Raw genomic sequence first — 7,710 nt, 5'->3', positions numbered from 1 at the left:
TCTTAAGCGGCCATGCTAGTGGCCTATTCTTTAGACTCCAGTTAAGTCTGGACTTAGCTAAGACAGTCTTAAGACTGTTTTGTGCAAGCGGGCCCAGATATTTGGTGCTACATTTTTTCCCAGGCTATCTCGACATCTTGCCGGCGTTGGGTCAGAGGACTGTTCACTGATGAGCGTGGTTTTATCAAGCTTTACCAGATTACCGAAGTTCGCGCTTTCCGGCGAAACCAGTGTGGTCACGTCCGCATCTTCGGGCACATCTTCTGCAGTTTCGCTATCAGACTTATCAGTCTCTGGCTTCGTCGCGAGCGTTTGTGGCTCGGACCTGTTCGCTTTCGTCATGCAGCGAGTGACTACTAGAACGGGATTCATATCAAGGGAGATGCCCGCGTCATTTAGCTGCCTTGCCGTTCTGTTCGAAAGAATATACGGGCAGCTGGGCAATACCCCGTCGGACACTGCCGCCTCAGTGTCTACTGCACCAAAAGGCCCATCTAGTTTTACTCTGGCTACCGGCAAGCTGATTGTGCGATCTTCCAGAGCCTGGCGAACCTACACGCAATCGCCTTTGAAATCGTCTTGCCTCACTAGTGAGGAATGAACCAGGTCGTGCGTACCTCCGGTTTATCTCAGTGCCTTGCAAGGCTGGCCATTTACTTCTATGTCGTACAAATATGGCTTAAGCAGGTCGTCTGCCTTATCCATGCACAAGTTGACCGGGGACACTTTAGGCACACGACAGCCTGAAGCCACATGACCCGGTTGGTGACGCTTGTAGCAAACAATGGGCTTTCTAGCTTCAAACAACTTGGATTTTAGCTTTGGCTTGTCTGATCCAACACTTCATTTGAAGGTGAAACATCTGTTGAACCCTCAACTCGTTCAGACAAAGGACGACGTTTTCCTAGCTCGTGACTTCGGACTAAGCCAGGCTTTTCGTTATCAACTTTCTTTCAGTGTCTGGAGCAATACAAGTCTGCGTAATCAGCCGCCACTTGTACAGTTTTTACATCTGGCCTGTCCTGAATCCAATCCTTCAGGGTTGAAGGAATAGAACAGAAAAAATGCTCGAGTGCAATCTGTGCTAGCAGCTTTTCACGATCCTCATAAGAGTCTACTCCACGGAGCCAGCTCTCTAGAAAGCCTAATAACTTGTAAGCAAACTCAAAATAGCTTTCTTCTGGGTTTTTCTTTGCCTCTCGAAACCTAAGTCGAAAAACCTCAGGGGACAGCCTAAACTTTTTCAGTAGGCAGGCTTTTACGGACGAGTAGTTGTCCGCCTCTTCAGGATCTAACCTTGCCAAAACGTCGGAAACTTCAGCTGGCAGTAAGCTCAGAATCCTTTGTGGCCAGCTCGACTCCACGAAGCCCAACCTTTTCCACACCCGCTCGAAATTCACAAAGTAAAAACCTATGTCTCCCCCGACGCGGAAGGGCTGCAAGTGGCTTCGCATGTCAACTTTCGTCGAGATATCGACCGCCGTCGCTTCATTCTCCTTCTTAACATTTTGCTTGAGCCTCTCTAGGTCAAGTTCTTCATTTTTCCGTATCCTCTGCACCTCGGTCCAACATTCTAAAATTTCGTCGGCCCCCGTGCCACACTTTTCAATGGCCGAGATGATATCGGGCTTTCTCATGGCTTTTGTCGCCTTCACGCCCAACTCTTCTGCTAAGAGCATTAATTCGGGCTTCACAATCGCACCGAAATCCATCTTGCTACGACCGAAATTTTCCGAGGCAAGAATCTTGCTGCTTTCTACCCAGTGCCCCTTCACTTATTCGGGGACATATAGCCCCATTTTAACTTTTAAGCTGCTTGGTGAACAAAATAGATGTTTCAGGCACTCACCGATAACCGCCGCGGAAACCAGCGTCGTCGATCCCTCCGCTGCCACCAGCTGTTACGTTTCTGGGTGTTTCGACGAACGACGAGCAAGCGGCCGCACTGAAGCTTGTCAGGAATGCCTTTATTCCATCTCGGCAGCCGGGCAGGAAAGAGCGACGCAGCGCTCGGACGAGGCGCTTATATTGCCCCCGATATCGGGGCTTATCATACGCGTCATCATGAACAAGACGGAACGATACGTTCCGCGTGAAAGAGGGCGTTATCAGCCGAAGAACGTAACACTCTCGAGGAACACCACAGTGTGACCCAAAGTGTCAGCTGTGCGGCAAGTGGTATCCGACCAGCGCCAAGGACTGCAAGGCGAGCTACCGAACCCCCTACATAGTCATGAAACGACGGTGGGAGGCAAAACTGCGAGCAAAGGAAGAAGAATCAAAGAAGGCATCAGTGACGTCGGCGAGCCGACAAAGCAGAGCGAGAACCCGGGGACGCAGCAGCAGTTGTTCCGACTCGAGCTCTTTCCCGACACTGGGGAGGAGCGGATGGCCATCAAGATCCAGTTTCGAGGACCGAAGGAACCAATCCAAAGGCCGGTTGAGTTGTTGTGGCTGTGGGAAGAAGGAAAAGAAAATGCACGGGCCTGCTACTGGCTCTGTAGCTGAGCCACATCCACTGCCACGTGCGGACAGAAGATAAAATAGAGAAGAAAAAGAAGAGGGAGAGAAAGACGCGCGCCGTAACAGCCGTCGTCCACCACCTAATCAGTGGCGGGTGCAATGACGGCCTACAATAGATAAAAATTCGGTGGCTGGTTAGCCCCCGCCGCAAGCGGCGTTGACCTACCGTCCCAGCCCCGTAGGGCCAGGAACTGCCACCCGTTCTAGGAAGTGATCCGGAGGAGGAGGAGGAAAAACATTTATTTATAAACTTCCTTTTCTTCCTTAGTGGAGCCCTCAGTCCAGGGCTCCATGTGCCGCCGCAATTCTGCAGTCCCGCCAGAATAGCTGTCGCTGGTCTTGCGGGTTGTCGCACAAGATCAAGGAGCCAATCCAGGGGCCGGAAAATATCTGAAACGCCAATGGAAAATGAGGTGAGCTGGGCAGATAGAGTCTCCCAAAAAAATGAGCAGCACACCAAAGAGCTTACAAAACATAGGCAGTTGGTAGACAGACTAGTCAGTGAAAATGAAACTTTTAAAACGAAGGTTGAAAAAAATTGGCAGTGGCATAGCTTGGTTAAACCTGGTAATTGCGAAAACAATAGCTGTGGCTACGCCTAGGTTCAGCTGGTGGTGTAGCTGGTTGTGGTGCTTGTGGGTATGCTTATGGTTATGCAGTGATTCACTCTGGCCACGGCATATGGTTCAACTATTTTTTATAACTAGTAGCGAGGCAAGGAGCGCCGTGGCTGCAACGATATACTTGGTTGTGGGTGAGGTTACGGCAGAATGTACAACTGCCTCTCCGGTACCGGCTGCAACGGCTTTCTTTACGCCAGCAGAAATGATAGCATCCCTGGAGACTGCGTTGGTTCCACTTGCCGCTAGGCCACCTCCTATAGTATCCAACGTTGCACCCCCGGTAGTATCTGGGCTGCAGCCCCATAATTCTTAGCTTTAGGAGCATGTGGCACAACTGCAGCTCCGCCCGGCGCGAGCTGGGGACCACCTAAAAGACTGAAGGCCCCCACACGGCGGCGTGACGTCACGCAAGTCAGATCGTCCTGGAAGTGGACTTCAGTACACTCGCTCCCTCCCCATAAGCTGCATGTTAGCGTGAAATAAATTAGATTCGCTCGCTCGTGTTACCAGTAGGAACTAATATTCTGCGTCTATGGTTATTTACAAACCTTGGCCGGAATTCTCACCATAGTTTGTAGCCTCGCGCCTTAAGGAGGCGGTTTGCATGCTCACACATATAAGAACCGTTTTCTGACTGATTGGAAGCGAATGGTGTAAGAATTTATCATCACTGTGGTGCATAAACTCTATTTGATCTAGTAATAAGCTATTCACATTTCAAGCTACCGCCATGATTATATTACATATATTTAACACTTCGGGGCTTTTTTTTTACTTTCAAAAGCTTTATCCGCCAAGTTACAAATATGGCAAAAAATTGACATTACATGAAAGTAAAATGTCAATAGTTCAAAGTGGAATAAATCAACACTCATAAAATGCACAAACTCATTTTTGCTCAGCAGCAATACAGGATCGTTTATTATACAATTCGTCGAAAACAAATAAAAATACAATGCTTGACAGTCTCTTCCTTGTACATGAGCACATTCTTGGTAAAAATGCACATAAATGCGATGCATGTCAGTGTCAGGAAAAAAAAGTTGGTAGAGTAAATTTGCTGCGAATACACTTTACTGCTTTGGCACACAGTATTGCTACAATTAAAGAAATCCAGGCATGCACGAGTTTCCGTGACACAGAACAGACAGAGATTACAACATCAGAAGCCTTCTTGAGAATGAAGGTAGGATGAAGGACATTTTATTTGACATTGATGAGAGAAAAAGTTATTTTTTTTACAAACAATACTGTGGAAGCAAAACTGCACAAATTACACCTCAACTTTTAACAGTTGCACGTTTTCGCTTTGCCTTTGTGGCAGACAACTTGTCGCTTGCTAACTTGTTATTTGCTGCTTTGCACAAGTTGCTCAAAAGGGTGTTTGCTGCTGCACTCAAAATGTAATGCTTGACTTGTTGAGGAGTATGGCCATTCACACAAACATCCAGGTCATCATTATCATTGATGATGCCATGCACAAGGACCACTAGCACTTCTTTCTGCTTAGGAAGTGCAAAGAACTGTTTTGCGAAGCGTGGACTCCTAAGCTTGTCCAGCACCATTTCTGTGGTAAGGACAGCATTCACAACAAGTTCGTGTGGGAACTTCAGCCCACCTCTTGTCATGCTGGTAATAAGGACATTTCTAGCAACGTCTATCTCTGTATCATCCATTATCAGGTTTTCTTTACATGACTGGCACAACAGTTTCTTTACAGCTGCATGAGCACAGTAACCGGCAACATATGTCACAGCTGGTAGACTTGCCACTTTCTTCTCAATATCGCTGTTCCAAACTGCGACATCAAACTGGCTCAGCAATGAGTTGGAGTTAATGACAGGAACATCGCACACCATATCAATGTCTGGTAATTCGAGCACTTTCTGTAGCCGCAGCTTTGTCTCGGACTCGTAAATCTGCCTAATTGACACATGATAGTTGGCACCAGACAACTGACGGTACCGACCAAAGCGATCTTCAAGAGAATCTCTTTGAAATTTGCCTAGCAAAACATAGTGCATACCAAGTTCTTCAAGGCAGTAGATAGCGACCTCATGGAGCGCATGAGTTGTGTGACAAAGCTGAGTGAGTTTCTTTTGTTAAATGTCCTGCATCGGGCCTCAAACTCTCCCAGTAGTCGAGCCACTGCATCATTTTCCCCAAAAACTCTAACTGGGGACAAGATGTCGATGTTATGGGTTTTTGAAAGTCGTCTGAAAGCCGCTGGCCCTTTCGGGGAGTTCTAACGTTGACAACATTCCACCATGTTAGCACCTTGCTGATATACTGAGCCGTACCATCATAATGCTGAATGTTGCTATTATGAAGTGCTGCCACAGTTGATGAATTCAATATTCTCAGTGCTAACTTTACATTTTGCCTCTCCATGTTTGAAGGATTCAATACCTTCAATGACAATGTCGGAGCAATCTTCAAAAGCTCATTTTGTTCAGAATCATGCAGCTCACATAAACTGTTAAATGATGCTGCCAAGATTTTGGGTTTGGGGTCTGTACTTTCTGGATCTGGGAAGTACATGCACCTTCCTGCATTGCGTTGATTTAACCAGTTATTTCTGACACATTTCAACACGTGGACAGGGTCTATGACAAAAAACAAAGGTCGTGATTTCTCAGCTGGATGCTGATAAACTATCTTTAGTCTCGGAGGGTCTGAAAACAATGACATTGTCTTTCTGTTGATGGAATTATTGTCAGAGATGATGGCAATTACTTTAAATCCTGTATCTTCAAGCTTCATGACTAGCATTCGCAGAAAATCATGCAAACATTTTGCATCAATTGTAGCCACTGACAAAATATGCACATCTTTGTTATTTGAAAGCAGACTCTGAGTCATAAAAACAAACGCTGTTTTTGCCGGGCTTGCAGTGTTGACTGCTGAACCGGCAACTGACCCAGCTTTAAAATCAAAGTATGACTGAATGTGGATTTCATCCATCATTAAAGTTGCTGTCTTTTCATGCTCTTTCAATGTGGTAGCAACTTTCTTAGCATATGACAGGAAACAGGAGCCTTGCTGTTCTATGGCCGGGCTTACTTGTTGAACAGAGCAGAGACGTCTTATTGTATCTGAATGAGGCAACTTTCCCTTCAGTGAACCTCTGAGGAATTTGTATGCATGCGGTGAAATGGTGTAAAGGAGGCTTGCAAATACGAAAAGGTCCGAAGAGTAGCGTGCAGCGTTGTTGAGGATTAGGTCTACTTGGGATTTTATAAACTTCACGACTTCGAGGTGCCATTCGTGTAACTGGGGCTCATGATTGCATATTAACTCTTCCAACAGCTCCTCCACAGTTGCAAGCAGATGGCGAGCCCGCTGGTCATTGTTGGGAGAATCAGCACTACGCAGAGACTCAACATGTTGAAGGATGTCACTTAGTTGTCTTAAGACCTGCAACACTGCAGGCACACTGACACCATGAAGATCCACTATGCGTGTTTCCCCGTAATACGCTTCTACACACATGTTGTCACAAACTACCACTGATCAACGTACAGAGGCGCCCTGATCAACAGTCAAATCCAGGAATAGAACTTTGGACTCCATTGTGATCACAGACCAAAACGGCGAGGTGTTGAAGCTTGGCAGAGCATGAAGAAATTCAGAAAAGCTTGTTACTTTGTTATGCTTGTCTTCTTGTTTTTTTCTTCCAGAGATTTTTCCATGGCAATGCGGAGTGATTCGTCCTCAACACGTTTTCTTTTATCCTCCGGAGCCTCCCAAGTGCACGCATGTTGCCGTGAAAGGTACTAGGGACAATTCGGGAACACACTTGGTACCGCATCCGGCTTCAACCTGGAGACTTTCAACGGCACTTCAATAACATTTCCTGTCTTCACATCTGTGTACTTAGATGTTTTGACGTAATCGCTTGCCACAAAATGCTTCTCGCAAAGCTGAAATGTAAAAAAAGAAAAAACATTCTGTACAAATACGTTTCATACCACCAGAAAGATAAACGGCTCGGTTCGGCTTTCTATACTACAAAAAGAATGAGCACGTTTCAGGCTCCGACAACGCAAGCAACCCGATTCGGCTGTTGCTGAATACATTCAGCCGGAAAAACGCACATTGCTTTAATAAAAAAGCCGCGAATCTACTCATAAGCCATAGCTTACCACTGTGTTTTTCGTAGGAGTAAAATCCTTCCGGGGAACCGCTCTTGTCCATGCCGCTCGCCGCACAGGGTCACAAGGAAACACGTGCACACGCACACGCGACTCTCCAGCATAGTTGGACTTGCAATTGGGAGCGCAACAGCAGCCCGGCATTCTAGCAATTTGTTCACGAGCACAACCACAGCACAAAATCGAAAATATGCAGCTTGCAGACGTAAAAACGACGCACAATCCTGCCTGCTATCCGAACTGGCGGCATCCGATGCAAACGACTGCAAGCAGCTCTGGTCACTATGGCCAGCACAAGTGAAACTAAATCCGCTAGAAGCGCATGAAGATGTGGCTGCCTAACTACGCCAAACGATGCTGTGTGCCATTCTTTAAGAATATAGCTGTCGAATGAAAACCGAATAGCTCAA

At 46.6% G+C, this 7,710-nt stretch overlaps 1 pseudogene; it reads right to left on the bottom strand.

Annotated features, from left to right (window-relative positions):
• Positions 1-2,799: 2,799 nt before the first annotated feature.
• Positions 2,800-7,452, bottom strand: LOC146194004 (uncharacterized; annotated as a pseudogene).
• Between the last annotated feature and the right edge of the window lie 258 nt (positions 7,453-7,710).

Source organism: Amblyomma maculatum, chromosome 4, assembly GCF_055883805.1.
Source record: "Amblyomma maculatum isolate TAMU_Amacu chromosome 4, ASM5588380v1, whole genome shotgun sequence".
NCBI classification, from domain to species: domain Eukaryota; kingdom Metazoa; phylum Arthropoda; class Arachnida; order Ixodida; family Ixodidae; genus Amblyomma; species Amblyomma maculatum.
The sequence above is the reverse complement of the archived record's forward strand: the minus strand, read 5'-3'. Positions and strand labels throughout refer to the sequence as shown.